The following is a 17,505-nucleotide window of genomic DNA, read 5'->3' on the forward strand; positions in this document are numbered from 1 at the left end:
TGCACACACCACATACACCTCACACACACACACAATACCCATAGACACACCATCCATATACACCGCACACATCACACACACACCACAACATACCACGTATCACGCCCTGCGCACATCACACACACACCATGCCCATCCCACACACAGCGCGCCCCTTTCCTCCACACTGGGGTGGCCCCACCACTGACTGTCTGAAAGCCTCGGTCTGTTCTCTGGCTGCTGGTACTGGGACGGAAATCAGACTCAGGTGTGGTGGTGGGGCTGGCAGTGCTCTCGGGGTGAAGGCCTTTCCTACACGACAGCATACGGAATGAGTGGGATTTCACTCCTGGGAATTCAACTATCTCAGAGAAAACAGTATGGGCCGTGCTTATCATTCCTGCCCTCGTGCCACCTCTATTTTATGCACCTACTGAACTCGCAGATACTTTATGCACCAGCAGGACCTGAAGACGGGACACGTGAGCCGTGCCGGAGCCGGGCTCTGCAGGGGCAGAGGGGCGAGTGGGCCTCCAAGCTGCCATCCGGGGAACGTCCACCCAGTGGAGAAGGGTCGGAACAGCATTCCAGGAGAAGTCGGCGTTCTACGCGGCGTGAGGGTGTGAACATGTGCGGTGTGGCTGGAAGAACAATGCCGGGGAGATGGACGGGGAGCCCAGGCCGCATCGCCACTTCAAACACTCACAGGCCCGAGCTTCTGGGAAGACCACCGGCAGCAAGTACCCGTCCAGGCCGCACAGCTGGGCCTGCTACCTCCCCAGGCACCTTCCTGGGCAATGACTGGCCTAGCAACACAACAGTAGTGAACAGCGTAGAACAGCGTGGAGCAATACAGAGCAGTAGACGACACTGAGGAACAAAAGGACAAACGCAGGCTGGGGAGGGGAGAGGCAGCTGGGGAAGGAAGGAAAAGGCACCATCAAGTGCTAGGAATTCAGACGAGTTACAAATCTGAACTCTGCGCTTTGGGTAAAGTCTGAGTCAAAAAATACCTGAAAAAATACCCTTTTTCAGGCAAAGGGTAAGGATTGGAATGGCAGAGAGCTGTGAGGTAGATGACAGGCGCTTGCAGTGAGCAGAAGGATTCAGTTATTAGCACAGCCGCCGACGCCCCCCCATCAGGGCAGACTCGGGAGGCCTGGGCGAGCTTGGGTAGGTCACAGGTCTCACGGCTTTACTTTCCTCATCTAAAAAATATGAGTTTGGACAATGTGGCCCCCAGGCACGACCCACTCTAAAAAACGTCTTGGAGTCTATCCCCAGTGGAGGCCTCCACCGCACCGGAGAAGTTGGCCCACGTGGCTGGAGTGTGTGTCCCTCTTCCCGGGATCCCTGGGAAAAGACCCGTTCCCTTTTTTCCCAGCAGGTGGTAGAAAGCTAATTTCTGCCAGGTTCCTGCCTGAGTGATGACTCAGTTCTCAATCCATGGGCCCTAAACGAACCCTTTCCAAATTTTGAATTCCTGTGCCCCAAAAGAATGAGGTTTGCTCACATTCTATGATGTCTTGGGTAGAAACAGAAGAAATGTCATTATAAACATTAGACTTGAGGTGTTTTCAAGAACCACGTGGCCCCCCTGGGGTTTTGTGCCGGTTGACACAGGGCTCCGACCTCAGGGCAAGGTCCACTCTGCGAGGTGCTGCCCACGGCAGAGCCCCTGGAGGGATGGCTTCCGCCGAACGCTGCCTGGCTTCACGCAAGTGTGCTTCAGCACACCAATCCCCATTTTTTGTGTGTGTTTTTTGAAACTTGGAAGAAAACTTCCAGTGAATCATCTCATCTGCTATTTGATTCATGTTTAATGTCTTTGGAGAGAAATAAAAACAGTCAGTCATCCTTCCTAAAAGTGGCATCAGCCTGGCCAGGACACACACATGTTGAGGTGCCAGCTGCCCCTTGGTGGGCGCAGGGCTACGGTCTTGAGCTGTCATCAGAGACAGTATTTATAATCAGAGTGAAGACAGCTCACGAATGTTGCCCTTTGCCATTTTTATTCTTTAAATCACAGCACCAGAAGCCAGAGATTCTGCAGGAAGAGCTGGGGCCAAAGCACAAACTCACACAGAAAGTGTCGATCAACACAGATTAACTGAGCACCTACTGAGTGGGAACCACTGGGATACACAAAAGTACAAGATGCCCCCAAAGCTCCTCCAGTCTAGCTGGGAAGGAAGGAAGACATGGAAGGCGTGAATTCCTCCTTCCTTTTCTACTCTGAGTTAGTTCCTACGCTAGCCTAACTCTGAGACAGCACGGTGCTGGAGGTGTGTGGGGAGGGAGGGAGGGAGCGGAAGGGGTGCAGAAGGGGGAGGGAAGGAAGGGGGCATTCCAGCCCAGGGCCCAAGGGTCCTTCCTTGACCCTTTTCCCCAAAGACATAGAGCTGAGTTCCAGTTACTCAGGGCGCAGCTAGGAATAGTCCACAGCCAATTAGCACAGCACCTCACACACACACACACACACACACACACACACACACACACACACACACACACACACACACACACACACACACACGATGGATGAGTAATTGGTGAGAGGAAGCAAGGAAGAAGAAGAGATGGCCGGCGACGGGGGCGCCCCTGGCAGCAGCCCCAGCTCCTCCGCGGGCCCAGCAGTTCAGCGCATCTGTAGCCGTGGAGTGCTGTCCAGCGTGCCCGAGAGCCCGCCTTCCTGGCCCTCCAGGTATCGGAATTGTCCATCAGAGGCCGTCTGACCCAGATGTTCTGCGACATCAGTGGAAGAGCCAGTTTCCTGGAGACCCTGTGAGGTCCTAGGAACAGCCACCAGAGCTACCATTTGGTAAGCATGCCCCAGGGGTATTTCTAATCTAAAAATGTGCACCTGGGGTCTGACAAACCCAAGAAAATATGAGGGGTCCACAGGAGAGAAAATGTGAAACCTGGGCTGTCTCAGAAATCACGGCCACGGGCCTGGGGCCGTGCCGGGTGCCTTGGGAGGCGAAGCCAGAGGAAGCAGCGTGGGCTCGACGGGAGAGGTGGGCGACAGAGGGGGAAGAGCCGAGCGGGCTCAGACCTGGCTCAGGGGCCCCGCCAGCGGCCAGCAGGCAGCGAGACCTCGGGGACATTGCTCGATCCTTTGTTCATTATGAAGCCTCCCTCTCTGTCCCGCCCCTTGGGCGCTGAGCAAAGACTGACTGGCAGGTGCCCTTCCTTTCTTCTCATACAGAAACCTACCCAGAGCAGAAGCTCAGGGATGCGGAAGACAGCGATTCCCTTGCCTGGGGCTGGCCGTCCTGCAGACAGGCCAGGACAACAGCCCCCACCCCTCCATTGTGCGCAGTGGATGGAAACGCTGAGCCGAGTGGTACGTACCACGTGTGTGCGTGTGTGTGCGCACGTGTGAGCACACGTTTGCCCACGACGCTCGTCGTGCAGGACCTGCCCCTGCGGTTGAGGGTTGAAGGAGACGCCCATAGGAAGTGATATTACCAAGTCATCGCTAGTTACTCTAAAAATAACCCTCAACGTACAAGCTAGGAAGGATTTCCCTTTCCCGGTGCCCCGCCTCAAAACCACAGCAGTTTCCATTCTGCCGGCCACTTCTGGACGGGCAGGTGGACAGCACCCAGGGGAGAGGTTAGCCCAGGGTCATGTTTCTCCTGGCCCCTGCAGAACCCCTGGTCTCCATGTCCCTGTTCATCTACCATCTTACACAGCCATGGTTAAATCTCTAGGAGCAACAATTATCTTTGAACTGTGTGCAGAGGTCCACCATGCAGTGCGATTTCGAGATGCTTCTCCTTGTTGGATTATGGTTGCGAGTGTCCCACTCCTCAGGCATGATCTACACCCTCCCACCTGTCCGGCTCATCTCCTAGCCCCCCACTTGTTCATCCCCTCCAGTGACACTGATCTCCTTGCCGCTCCTGAACACCTCAGACATGCTACTGCCACAGGCCCTTTGCACTGGTTCTTCCTCTGATATCCAATTGCTCCCTCACCTCCATCAGGTCTCGGCTCAGGGCACTTCTCAGTGAAGCCTTCTGTAAGTCCTCTGTCCAAAACTGAAGCCCCAACAAACATTCTTATCCCCTTGCCTACTTTATTTTTTCTCTTTATTTTACTGAATTGTCTCTCTCCCCCCAACTAGAATACAGAGTCCCTGGGGCCAGGTTTTATTCTAGTTGGTTCTCCATGGGAAGTCCAGAGCCTGGAAGCTCTAGTGTGTTTGATCGGTACATGTTTGTCGAGGGAATGAATGCATGATTGCTGGGGGTGGAGGCTGGGACCCGCAGCCATAGCACGCAGGTGCCTCTTCTCCAGTGCCTGGAGCGGGTGGGCCGAGATGGAGGATGCAGGGGACACACTGGCTTGTCCATCACCAAAGGCAGAGGGAAGAGAGAACGGGTCCTCCCATTTCCCATCCCTGACCCAGCACATCCTGACCAAGGAGGTTCCTGTGCCAGAGGCGCCATCTGCCCCCCAGAGCTTCTGATCTCTTGGTGGTAGGGGTGGAGGGGTTACTGAATATTTGCCGTGTGTGCACTGAAATACCCGGGGTCCCGGGATGGGAAGAGACACCACAGACCAGCTCCTCTGCCCACTTTGGACCCCTGCGTCTGCTTCAGCTCCTGACGCCTCGCTACTGGCCTCAGCAGGACTCAACCTGGCCAGGCACCACCCTCACCCCGTGCACCGGTGCCCACCCGCCAGCCTCCAGCTGGGCATCTGTATGCAGGTGATGTCCAGGCAAGGAGACCCAGACCCAGCTCCAACAGGGCCGGTGAAAGGAGACTGGACTAATAAAAGCAGCACCTTCGTCTGTTTTCTTTGGGGAGAAAAGCCCAGAGACCCACTCACTAATCTGTCTCCTGAGGCAGGGGCCCCGCCTGGGTCTCCAGTGAATGCCTTCACTGGGTGAACAGGGAAGATGAGAGAAGGAAGGATGGGGCAGTGGGAGTAACACCCCTCCGTCAGGAAGTCCACACCCCAGTGTCCAAACAAGAGAGGCAGGAAAGCCCCACCCACGGGATGCCGGGAGGAGAGAGTGCTCGGCTGGTGCCGCGGCATCTGTGCCGGCGTGAAACCAGCTGCACCCGGGGTGTGCGGGGGCCTGTGGGTCTGAGCTGCCAGCTCACATCTGGTGGGAGCCCCCAGATGGAACCGGCAACCTGGCATCTGCCCTCAGACACACCGGTCGTCATGCCGGGCACCCAGCGACCTCGGAAATTAAGGTGCTGACACTTCAGCAGAGCCCACATCCCTGGCCTCCGTGGGCGCTCACAGCACTGGGGGCGGGCAGGGCAGGGCTGAGGACTTAGAGCAGTCACTGTAGTAACTACTGGGCACCTGGGCGGGAAGGCGGAGGAGCTAAGGGGCCCCCGAGCCTCCTTCTCACCCCAGCGGCACCGGCCCCAGCACCGCACCGGACACTATTCTTAGCTCTAATCTCGTAACCACCCCAGGGAGGGAGGTGTGATTAACCAGCTTATGGGTGAGACTGGGGGGAGGCTAAGTGGCCTAGAGGGATCCGAGTGCACAGATCCAAGTCAAAGGCCTTTGTCCCACCCACCGACTGGTTCCTTCCTTCGGGACAGGACTGAACACTCAGCTCGAGAAGAGCAACACAGCAGAGCGGCTGGCTTCTCAGCGCCGCAGCCAGCTGGCTCAGTGCAGCCCGCAGGGCAATAGGGATCACAAGGGAGCAGTACAGAGTGCCTCTGGGCACAGGTGACAGGCACCGGCTCTGCCCAGGGTCAGGAAGGCCTGGGAAGGGATGGGATGTGTGAAACGGATACAAGGGGAAAGGTGGTGCAGGCAGAGGGCAAGGCCGAGCAAAGGCCCGGGGGCTGGATGCCACCTTCAGACGGTGCAGGCGCCCTGCGTTCACAGAGCTTCCCTCACACCCAAAGCTTGACGTGAGGCCGGGAGGGTAGCGGATTCAAACAGATGAAGGGCTCACAGGTCATGCTAATTACCTTGCACTTTGCCCCTTGTCTGACAGGAGAGCAGGCGGGGTTCAGCGCTCCAGGTTTGGGGTTCAGACCCAGTTAGGGCCTCGCCATGCAGGAGCACAGGAGGCTGGGGAGCCTCTGGGCGAGGAAGAGATTCCTGTGATCAGTCTGGGGAGACGGGAAGGGCAGCAAAGCGGGGGGCTGGAGAGAGACGACTGGGAAGAGGGAAGTGGGTGGGAAAAGGGGGTATCTGAACCCAAGCTGTCAGAGGTAACGATGCGGCTGAGGTCCCGGTGTGGCCATGGGAGGGGCTGCGTAGACAGGGCGAGCAGGGAGGGTAGGCTCAGCGCTGGGACCCCGTGCCTCTGGGAGGATGGGGTCTGCATAGCGGATGACAGGAGATGTGGGGGGAGAGGGAAGAGCTCAGCGGCAAGAGCCTCAGCGACCGGGGCCGCTTCTTAGCTAGAGGAGGGAGGACCCTATACCCATTTCCCACTTTGTCATCGGGGTGACAGCTGGAGCCAGCTGCAGGGTGCTGCGTCCTTGCACACCATGGTTTGGGGGCGGAGCAAAGTAAATTCACCTGGGAGAGGGGCACCAAGCGTCCTGTGGGGCGTGGGCTGGGAGCACCGAGGGCCCCGACCACACTCACCCCTGCCCTGCTCAAGAGTGTCCTCTTCAAAGTGTGCCCCTTGCCCTCAGGGAGGCGCGGGAGAGGAGTGGAGGGCGATCGCGCCACCCACTCAGGCACTGGGAGGCTGCTGAGCTCCCAGGGCGATCCCCCGCCCTCCAAACCCCCCCCCAGGCCACATGGGCCCTCGGGGGCACAGGAGGGAGGCCGGGGAGATCAGGAGAGGTAGGCGGGAGGGGCCCTCCAGGACCCCAGACCGGAGGAGCAGGAGAGGAGAGGAGGGAGTTTGCCCCGCCCACTCGAGCCCAGGCAGCCTGCTGAGCCCCCAGGTGAGGTCCTCCGCCCTCTGAGACCGGGGTTGGGGGCTCGCCTGGGCCCCTTCTGTTCCTTGAGCCTAAGCCCCACCCCGCACAGCCCCCAGGGCCTTTTCCAGCCCTGGGGGTCCTAAGCATTGGCCCCGCCCACCCCCCAAACCTCACCCTTGCTTAGGCCCCGCCCTCCACAGCCAAGGCCTTTCCATCCCCCCCCCTTGTTTTTCCTTTCCCCCCTCCTCTATTTTACTACTGTGGTACTGATGTACCTTCTGGTTGTTGATTCATCTATATTTTTATTTTTACATTCTTTCTAACATATCTGTTAGTTTCCTAGTCTAATTTTAGTTTTTACTTTGTTATTTTTCTCTCTTTTTTTTTTTTTTGCCACCCCACACAGCTTGCGGGATCTTGATTCGCAAGCCCAGGGTTGGGGGGAAGCTCCTGACGTGGGAGCTCCAAGTCCAAACCACAGAGAACCTCAGACCCCAGGGAATATTCATTGGACTGAGCTCTCACAGAGTTCCTCATCTCAGCACCAAGACCCAGCTCTACCCAACAGTCTACAAACTCCAGTGTTGGAAGCCTCAGGTCAAACAACCAGTAAAACAGGAGCACAATCCCACTCATAAAAAGAAAAAAAAATGAGACAGCAAAAAAAATATGTCACAGATGAAGGAGCAAGGTAAAAACCTACAAGACCAAATAAATGAAGAGGAAATAGGCAATCTACCTGAAAAAGAATTCAGAGTAACGACAGTAAAGATGATCCAGAATCTCGGAAACAGAATGGAAGCACAGATTGATAAACTACAAGAAATGTTTAACAAAGATCTAGAATAAATAAAGAACAAACAAACGGAGATGAACAACACAATAACTGAAATGAAAAATACATGAGAAGGAATCAATAACAGAATAACTGAGGCAGAAGAACGGATAAGTGACCTGGAAGACAAAATGGTGGAAATAACTGCTGAGGAGCAGAATAAAGAAAAAAGAATGAAAAGAATTGAAGACAATCTCAGAGACCTCTGGGACAACACGAAACACACGAACATTCGAATTATAGGGATCCCAGAGGAAGAAGAGAAAGAGAAAAGGTCTGAGAAAATATTTGAAGAGATTATAGTGGAAAAATTCCCTAACATGGGAAAGGAAATAGTCACCCAAGTCCAGGAAGAACAGAGAGTTCCATACAGGATAAACCCTAGGAAAAACACACCAAGACACATATTAATCAAACTAACAAAAATTAAATTCAAAGAAAAAATATTAAAGCGGCAAGGGAAAAACAAAAAATAACATACAAAGGAATCCCTATACGGTTATCAGCTGATTTTTCAGTGGAAACTCTGCAGGCCAGAAGGGAGTGGCAGGATATACTTAAAGTGATGAAAGAGAAAAACCTACAGCCAAGATTACTCTACCCAGCAAGGCTCTCATTCAGATTCAATGGAAAAGTCAAAAGCTTTCCAGACAAACAAAAGCTAAGAGAATTCACATCACCAAACCAGCTTTACAACAAATGCTAAAGAAACTTCTCTAAGTGGGAAACACAACAGAAGAAAAATACCCACAGAAACAAACCCAAAGCAATTAAGAAAATGGTAATAGGAACATACATATTGATAATAACCTTGAATGTAAATGGATTAAATGTCCCAACCAAAAGACACAGACTGTCTGAATGGATACAAAAACAAGACCCATATATATGCTGTCTACAAGAGACACACTTCAGACCTAGGGACACATACAGCCTGAAAGTGAAGGGATGGAAAAAGATATTCCATGCAAATTGAAATCAAAAGAAAGCTAGAGTAGCAATACTTGTATCAGATAAAATAGACTTTAAAATAGACTGTTACAAGAGATAAGGAGGGACACTACGTAATGATCAAAGGATCAATCCAAGAAGAAGATATAACAATTATAAATGTTTATGCACCCAACATAGGAGCACCCCAATACATAAGGCAAATGTTAACAACCATGAAAGGAGAAATCGACACTGCACTTACACCAACGGACAGATCATCCAAACAGAAAATAAATAAGGAAACCCAAGCTTTAAATGACACAATAGACCAGATGGATCTAACTGATATTTATAGAACATTCCACCCCAAAGTGGCAGAATATACTTTCTCCTCAAGTGCACATGGAACATTCTCCAGGACAGATCACATCTTGGGTCACAAATCAAGCCTCTGAAAATTTAAGAAAACTGAAATCATATCAAACATCTTTTCTGACCACAACGCTATGAGATTGGAAATCAGTTACAGGAAAAAAACTAAAAAACACAAATACATGGAGGCTAAACAGTGCGCTACTAAATAACCAAGAGATCAGTGAAGAAATCAAAGAAGAAATAAAAAAATACATAGAAACAAATGACAACGAAATCACGACAACCCAAAACCTACGGGACACAGCAAAAGCAGTTCTAAGAGGGAAGTTTACAGCAATTCAACCTCACCTCAAGAAACAAGAAAAATCTCAAATAAACAATCTAACCCTACACTGAAAACAACCAGAGAAAGAAGAACAGAGAAAACCCGAAGTCAGTAGAAGGAAAGAAATCATAAAGATCAGAGCAGAAATAAATGAAATAGAAATGAAGAAAACAATAGCAAAGATCAATAAAACTGAAAGCTGGTTCTTTGAGAAGATAAACAAAACTGATAAATCCTTAGCCAGACTCATCAAGAAAAAAAGGGAGAGGATGCAAATCAATAAAATTAGAAATGAAAAAGGAGAAATCACAACTGACACTGCAGGAATACAAAGGATTATAAGAGACTACTACAAACAACTATATGCCAATAAAATGGACAACCATGAAGAAGTGGACAACTTCTTGGAAAGGTACAATATTCCAAGACTGAACCAGGAAGAATTAGAAAATATAAACAGACCTATCACAAGTAATGAAATTGAAACCATAATTAAAAATCTTCCAACGAACAAAAGTCCAGGACCAGATGGCTTCACAGGTGAATTCTATCAATCATTTAGAGAAGAGCTAACACCTATCCTTCTCAAACGCTTCCAAAAAATTGCAGAGGGAGAAACACTCCCGTATTCATTCTACGAAGCCACCATCACCCTGATACCAAAACCAGAAAAAGATATCACAAAAAAGGAAAATTATAGACCAGTATCACTGATGAACATAGATGCAAAAATCCTGAACAGAATCAAACAGCACATTAAAAGGATCATACACTATGATCAAGTGGGATTTACCCCAGGGATGCAAAGATTCTTCAATATATGCAAACCAATCAATGTGATACACCACATTAACAAATTATGCAAAGATTCTTCAATATATGCAAATCAATCAATGTGATATACCACATTAACAAATTAAGGAATAAAAACCATGTGATCATCTCAATAGATGCAGAAAAAGCTTTTGACAAAATTCAACACCCATTTATCATAAAAACTCTCAAGAAAATGGGCATAGAGGGAACCTATCTCAACATAATAAAGGCTATATATGACAAACCCACAGCAAGCATCATACTCAATGGTGAAAAACTGAAAGCATTTCCACTAGGATCAGAAACAAGACAAGGATGTCCACTCTCACCACTCTTATTCAACATAGTTTTGGAAGTCCTGGCCATGGCAATCAGAGAAGAAAAAGAAATAAAAGGAATATAAATTGGAAAAGAAGTAAAACTGTCACTATTTGCCGACAACATGATACTATACATAGAAAATCCTAAAGATGCCACCAGAAAACTACTAGAGCTAATCAATGAATCTGGTAAAGTTGCAGGATACAAAATTAATGCACAGAAATCTCTGGCATTCCTATACGCTAATAATGAAAAATCAGAAAGAGAAATTGAGGAAACACTCCCATTTACCACTGCAACAAGAAGAATAAAATGCCTAGGAATAAACCTGCCTGAGGAGCCGAAAGACTTGTACTCTGATAACTATAAGACACTGATGAAAGGAATCAAAGATGACATAAACAAATGGAGAAATATATACCATGTTCTTGAATTGGAAGAATCAATATTGTGAAAATGACTATACTACCCAAAGCAATCTACAGATTCAATGCAATCCCTATCAAACTACCAATGGCATTCTTCACAGAATTAGAACAAAAAATCTTACAATTCGTATGGAAACACAAAAGACCCCAAATAGCCAAAGCAATTTTGAGAAAGAAAAACGGAGCTGGAGGAATCAGGCTCCCCGACTTCAAACTATACCACAAAGCTTCAGTAATCAAGACAGTATGGCACTGGCACAAAAACAGAAGTATAGATCAGTGGTACAGGATATAATGATAAACCCACGCACATATGGTCACCTAATTTACGACAAAGGATGTAAGAACGTACAATGGAGAAAAGACAGCCTCATCAATAAGTGGTGCTGGGAAAACTGGACAGATACATGTAATAGAATGAAATTAGAACACTACCTAACACCATACACAAAAATAAACTCCAAATGGATTAAAGACTTAAACGTAAAACCAGACACTATAAAACCTTTAGAAGAAAACATAGGAAAAACACCCTTTGACATAAACCACAGCAAGATCTTTTTTGACCCCCCTCCTAGAGTAACAGAAATAAAAACAAAAATAACCAAATGGGACTTAATTAAACTTAAAAGCTTCTGCACAGCAAAGGAAATCATAAACAAGACAAAAAGACAACCCTCAGAATGGGAGAAAATATTTCAAATGAATCAACAGACAAAGGATTAATCTCCAAAATATACAAATAGCTCATGGAGCTCAATATCAAAAAAACAAACAATCCATTTAAAAAATGGGTGGAAGACCTAAATGGACATTTCACCAAGGAAGACATACAGATGGCCAAGAGGCACATGAAAAGATGCTCAACATCACTAATTATTAGAGAAATGCAAATCAAAACTATAATGAGGTATCACCTCACGCTGGTCAGAATGGCCATTATCAAACAAACTAGAAACAATAAATGCTGGAAAGGGTGTGGTGAAAAGGGAACCCTCTTGCACTGTTGGTAGGAATGTAAATTGATACAACCACTATGGAAAACAGTATGGAGGTTCCTTAAAAAACTAAAAATAGAACTACCATATGACCCAGCAATCCCACTGCTGGGCACACTGAGAAAACCATAATTCAAAAAGAGACATGCACCACAATGTTCATCGCAGCTCTATTTACAATAGCCAGGACATGGAACCAACCTAGATGTTCATCAACAGATGAATGGATGAAGAAGATGTGGCACATATATACAATGGAATATTACTCAGCCATAAAAAGAAACAAAATTGAGTTATTTGTAGTGAGGTGGATGGACCTAGAGTGAAGTAAGTGAGAAAGAAAAACAAATACCGTACGCTAACACATATATATGGAATCTTAAAAAAAAAAAAATGTTACTGATGAACCTAGTTGCAGGGCAGAAATAAAGAGGTAGACATAGAGAACGGACTTGGTGACATGGGGTGGGAGGGCAAAGCTGAGGCGAAGTGAGAGTAGCATTGACATATACACACTGCCGAATGTAAAATAGTTGGCTGGTGGGAAGCAGCAGCATAGCACAGGGAGATCGGCTTGGTGCTTTGCGATGACCCAGAGGGGTGGGACAGGGAGGGTGGGAGGGAGGCTCTAGAGGGAGGGGATACGGGGACATGTGTGGGCATATGGCTGATTTGCTTTGTTGTGCAACAGAAACTAACACGGTATTGTGAAGCAATTATACTCCAGTAAAGATCTATTAAAAATAAATCAATAGGGCTTCCCTGGTGGCGCAGTGGTTGAGAGTCCGCCTGCCGATGCAGGGGACACGGGTTCGTGCCCCGGTCCGGGAAGATCCCACATGCCACGGAGCAGCTGGGCCCGTGAGCCATGGCCGCTGAGCCTGCGCGTCCGGAGCCTGTGCTCCGCAACGGGAGAGGCCACAGCAGTGAGAGGCCCGCATACCACAAAAAAATAATAAAATAAATAAATTTTAAAAATAGTTTAAAGAAAAAGTCTGCCCCTTATATTCCTTTTTTTTTTTTTTTTTTTTTTTTTTTGACCTTGCTGCATGGCTTGCAGGATCTTAGTTCCCTGACCAGGGATCAAACCCGGGCCCTCAGCAGTGAAAGTGCCGAGTCCTAACCACTGGACCGCCAGGGAATTCCCTGCCTCTTATATTCTGATTCGCTAATTCTCCTCAATGGACGCATCCCACAACCAAAGCACCCAGGCCAAATGACTTACCCACAAAAACCCGGCCAATTTAGGACAAGAAACCTAGATTACTGTAGGACCTGGGTGGTTCTTTTTGTCTCCAGGCCTCAGTTTCCTGACCCATCTCATGGGAGTGCTGGGCAGGCTGTCCCCCCAAAGCCCGGTCTTCCCTGTTCGTTCCGCTGAGCTGGGTCAAGTCCGTGCACACCGGCACGTGGTCAGGACCCCATAGAGTGGTAGAGGCCCCTCAGCTCTCCATCCTCACCTGCCCCCAGGCCCGTCTGGTCTCCAGGAACACTTACCCAAGGCCAAGTGGAGGCGGAGAGGGAGCAGGGATCAGAACCTCGGAGGCCGGTTCCACGTCCTGGCCTGGGCTGCTAGACCATGCCCTGCAAGAGAGGACAGACCAGTCATGTGGGGTGGGGACACCCCGGCTCAGAGCAACTGACTTTCTCCCCGGTCGGTTCCGTGCAGTCTACGCACATTTCCCCGTTATCTTCTCGTAATACTAGGTTCTCTCCCTCCCCAGCAATGATCATGGTTCATATGCACTCACTGGAGCGGTCCTGAGGACAGGAACAGAGTAGCTCACCCACCCGGAAAGCCCAGGCCCCCACAGTGTGAGGGCCCCCGGGGCTCCCCTTGCTGCTGCAGACTGAGGGGCTGCAGCTCCCCCGAACTGACTGTGAGCTCCACAAGGGCAGGGAGGCGGCGTCTTTGTTTCTGTGCAGCAGGCTCCTGGCCCAGAGCCTGTATGCAGCAGGTGCCCAATAAATAATCCGTGTTTGACAAACGAGTGCCCCAAAATGCATCACACGGACATTACTGCAGGCAGAGTGCACTTTGCTCAGAGTTGAAATTCGACCCTGCTTCACCAATACAGAGCTTCATATGCCAGTTACATTATTTAAACTCACTGCTAGGATTCCAGACGTGGAGCAGAAAAGGCACACATCTTTCCACCAGAAATTCTCACTGGAGGTCACTTACAGATTTTATACATATACATACACACACATATATATCTATATGTAACATTTTTAATAGACTTTATTTTTTAGAGCAGTTTTATGTTCACGGCAAAACAGAGCAGAAAGCACAGAGATCCCACAGACCCCCTGTCCCCCAGACACAACTTTCCCCACGTTCAGCATCCCCTCCACACACCGGGGTGTACGTGTTACGATCGGTGGACCTACAATGGTACATATTATCACCCCAAATCCATAGTTCACATGAGAGTTCATTCTTGGTGTTTTACATTCTGTGGGTTCGGACAAATGTTTAATGTCCTGTATCCACCATTATAGTATTATACAGAGCAGTTTCACTGCCCTAAAATTCCTCTACGCTCGCCTCGTCTCATATTTGGAAAAGGCGCTTTCACGTCAATGATCTCAGCGAATCCATCTCGCGACTCTGTGATCTCTGCTTTGACACTCAGGGAAATCAAGGTCCAGACAGGGTCAAGGGCCCTCCACGAGGTCACCCTCGTGAAAACCAGTAAAGCAGAGTCGGTGGCAGAATGTGCTAGAAGCATTGTGTCTGGTGGTCATTTTATCATCCCACCCTCCTAACAGCCCTGGCGGGGAAGGTCCATTCTAACCCCCGGTTTACAGAGGAGCAAACAGACTTGGGGACACTTGCCAAGGTCACACGCGGCTAAGTGGGACGCTCAAAATGCAAAGCCCTAAACCCACTTCTGCTCTTTCCAGATGCACTTGTTAGTTACAGGGGCTTATAGGAGGCATGAGAATGCAGGGGGAAGGCACCGCCTCGGGTTAGGGGGGCTTTTGCTTTCCCGGAGCTGGAGCAGGTGGGTCCCAGGGCTGCAGCCCTCCTGGGGGGACCCCGTCCTCCAGCCATACTGCACAATTAATACCTAGGGGCCTCGCCTGGCTGCGGGTCAGTCCGACATCCGGCCACAGAGGCCCCACCATTCCCAGCCTCGTGGGGGCAGCCCTGCAGGAACATCGAGCTCAGGGATCAGCTCAGGGATGGATGAAAGCATCCCTAGTCCACATGGACACCGTCCTGTCTCACCAGACACACCCCAGCTCTCACGGGGCAAGCTCTGTGCAGTGGGGAGAGCAGAGAGGTGCGCCTGTGCTGAGCGACGCTGTGATCTCTGCCATCCTTAGTTTCCCCATCTGTGACAAGGCGGAGGGGCTGGATCCCTGGGAGGCTGGGCCAGCTCTGACACCAGGCTTCCTAGCAGGAGGGGTCCTCATTCCAGAGGCTTCTGGCTCCCAGGCTGCTTGGGAACACGCCATTAACTCAAATTGCAAATTTCCTCCTGGCTCTATCGCTAAGCCACAGGGGCTCCCCCGGCCACCAGCTTTCCTGTGACAGATAAAGATTACAGTCATTGCTCGAGATGGAATCGAGGAGCAGAAGTCATTATGCAGAAATAATTATGTTGAGTTATGTCTGGTTGCTCCTGATTTCTGCCTCACAATTGTCTTACAAATGGTCCTGCCTCTTCCTCTCCGGGACAGCAAACTGCGGAGGCCTGGGTGATTCAGACAGACCTCCTGGGCCCAATTGTACTGCTCCAAACTCCTCCTGCTGGGTGGGGCATCAGCATGGTGGGGCAAGGTTCTCTGTGACACCCTTTCCTTTCTCTGGGCACTTGGGACAGAGGAGAGGTAGAAGACAAAAGCCCTGGGGAGGGGGCACACTCACTGACTCACCCACATGCCCCACTGCATTGAACCCTCCTAGGAGGCCCTCTTCACCCATCACTTTCTCCTGGGGCCCTGCCTGACCTCTCAGCCCTTTGTCCACGTTAGGCCTAAGGCACCTCCCTCTCTTAGGTCTGGGGTCTCTGAGGAGTGACTCAGGCAGTGACTAGGATTGATTCATTCTTGTACTCCCAGCTCCTAGCACAGAGCAAGGCCTCGGGAGAACAGAGAGGGCTGGGTGGCTGGACTGCTTGGGCTCAAATCCTAGCTCTCCTGTTCCCTAGCTGTGTGACCCTGGCCCATTATTTAACTTCTCTCTGCCTCAGTTTTCCAGGCTGTAAAATGGAGACGATGATAATCCGACCTAGTTCTCAAGCTCTTATAAAGATTAAATGAGCTAATGTACACACACACAAAAGACTTGCTCATAGGAAGAACGCACTAAATGTCAACACTGACTAAAAGAGCAGAGAGGTCTCAAAAACATTCTTGTAAGACTCTAAGCCAACTAGAAAGACACAAACTATCGAAACTGACTCAAGAAGAAATATGTCTGAAATAACCTATAACAAGGCAAGAGATTGAATTAATAATCAAAAAATTACTCACAAAGAAAAGCCCAGATGGTCTCACTGCTGAGTTCTGTACACACTTAAAGGATTAATAACAATTCTTCACAAACTCTTCCAGAAAATAGAAGAGGAGGGAACACTTCCCAACTGGTTCTATGAGGGTAGTACTACCCTGATACCAAAACCAGATAAAGTCTTCACAAGCGAAGAAAGCTACAGGCCAATGTCCTAATGGGCGTGGATGAAAAGAGAAACAAACCAACCCTCAACAAAATACTAGCAGACCAAATCCAGCAACATAAAGGATAAAAAGAATTATGCATCACACCAAGTGGGATTTATCTCAGGAATGCAAGGTTGGTTTACCATCTGAAAATCAATTAAGGTAGTATATCATACAATAAAATAAAAAGCAAAATCACATGCTCGTCTCGATGCAGAAAAAGCATCTGACAAATCCAACATCCCTTCATGATAAAAACACTCAAACTGGCATAGAAGGAAACTTCTTCGGTCTGACAAAGGGTAGTTGTGAAAAACTCACAGCCAACATCATACTTAATGGTGAAAAGACCAGATGCTTTTTCCCTAAGATCAGGAATGAGACAAGGATGCCCGCTCTTGCCACTTCTATTCAACATTATACGAGAGGTTGTAACCAGGACAACTAGGCAAGAAAAGGAATACAAGCCATCTGAATTGGCAAGAAGAAGTGAAATTATTTCTATTTGCAGATGACACGATCTTATATATAGAAAATCCTAAGGAATCCACAAAAAAAAACCCCACCTAAATAGAATTAATAACATAAGTTAAGCAAGGTTGCTGGATACAAGATCAACATACAAAAATTAATTGTATTTCTGTACACTTGCGATGAAAAATCCGAACGCGAAATTAAGAAAACAATTCCATTAGCAACAGCATCACATATAGTTGTAAATGTACTAAAAACCATTGCGCTGTATACTTTCTAAGCGTGAATCGTATGGAACGTGGATTCTACCTCAATAAAGCTGTTTTTAAGAAAACAGAATCCAAGCCAGCGCTCTTGTACTTCTCTACCTCAGAGGACAGAACGGCAAAGGTGCAGGGAGACAAGCCACAGGGCTTCCCAGTGCTACAGCCCGGGGACCCAACGGGGCTCAGAGCTCGTCAGTGTGGCCGACCTT

The 17,505-nt window shown here is 49.1% G+C and overlaps 1 protein-coding gene across 2 annotated transcripts in view; it reads right to left on the reverse strand.

Annotated features, from left to right (window-relative positions):
- Positions 1-17,505, reverse strand: part of HPCAL1 (hippocalcin like 1) — a 112,238-nt gene that overhangs the window by 18,828 nt on the left and 75,905 nt on the right. The window contains exon 2 of one of the 2 annotated variants that reach the window (XM_033838013.2): positions 13,380-13,466. The exons of the other annotated variant lie outside the window; for it this stretch is intronic. The gene's annotated coding sequence lies outside the window, so the exon portion shown is untranslated. The remainder of the gene's footprint in view (positions 1-13,379; positions 13,467-17,505) is intronic. 2 annotated transcript variants of the gene reach the window in all.

Source organism: Tursiops truncatus, chromosome 14, assembly GCF_011762595.2.
Source record: "Tursiops truncatus isolate mTurTru1 chromosome 14, mTurTru1.mat.Y, whole genome shotgun sequence".
Lineage (NCBI taxonomy): Eukaryota > Metazoa > Chordata > Mammalia > Artiodactyla > Delphinidae > Tursiops > Tursiops truncatus.